This window comes from Tupaia chinensis, unplaced genomic scaffold, assembly GCF_000334495.1.
Source record: "Tupaia chinensis unplaced genomic scaffold, TupChi_1.0 Scaffold000465_1, whole genome shotgun sequence".
NCBI lineage: Eukaryota > Metazoa > Chordata > Mammalia > Scandentia > Tupaiidae > Tupaia > Tupaia belangeri.
In genome coordinates, this window is record NW_006159974.1 from 2,225,397 (window position 1) to 2,226,155 (window position 759).

General features: G+C 66.7%; 1 protein-coding gene across 2 annotated transcripts in view; it reads left to right on the plus strand.

The window, feature by feature from the left end:
• Window positions 1–6: 6 nt before the first annotated feature.
• UFSP1 (UFM1 specific peptidase 1) overlaps window positions 7–759 on the plus strand; it is a 1,442-nt gene continuing 689 nt past the window's right edge. The window contains exon 1 of one of the 2 annotated variants that reach the window (XM_027774659.1): window positions 7–742. The gene's annotated coding sequence lies outside the window, so the exon portion shown is untranslated. The remainder of the gene's footprint in view (window positions 743–759) is intronic. The other variant, XM_014590590.2, reaches the window with a different exon arrangement.

A 759-nucleotide genomic window follows, 5' to 3' on the forward strand; every position in this document is an offset into this window, starting at 1 on the left:
CAGCCCCTTTCTATCCGCCCGACCCCCCCCCCCAACCCCGGGGCTCCCCATCCTTTGCATGTCTCGGGCCGAGCTCCCTCCCCTGCGGTGCCTTCGCCCCTCTGGGCTGCCAATAAACTGTTACAGCCACAGGAGTGTGCGCGACTTGGGGGGTGGGGGTTAGGGACAGAATGCCTAAATCTTTGGGGGCGGTCAACGGAGGCTGGGGCTTAAGACGCCACCAGACTGGCAGACCTCAGCGACATTAAGCAGAGCACTTGCCGCCCGGGGCTGAGTGGCGAATCACGCCCCTCCGCCGTGTGGGGCGGAGCTCGCGCCTGCGCAGTGCGCACGGCAGCGTGGTGCGCCGCGGTGCACTGTGGGAGTCCTCGCGGCCTGTATCGCCCCTGCGGATCGAGCTCGCCTCCGCTGCTGGTCTGTGGGGCCTTGTGATCGTCCTATCCGCAAGTAGTCCAAGACCCGGGGCCGATAGGAAGCCTTGGGCCAGGAGCTGGAACCGCCTGGACGCGCCTGCCCAGCCTCAGCGACCGCCGACCTGGAGCCATTAAAGGACGTCCACCTGGGCCTGGCACCACCATCCAACCACTCTACTCGCCTGGCCCTCCTCTCGGGCCACTATCTCTATTATCACTATGGTTGCGACGGGCTGGATGACCGGGGCTGGGGCTGTGGCTACCGCACGCTGCAGACGCTGTGCTCATGGCCAACGGGCCATCCCACACGAGTGCCTGGACTGGCTGCCCACAAGGAGCGCCCGGG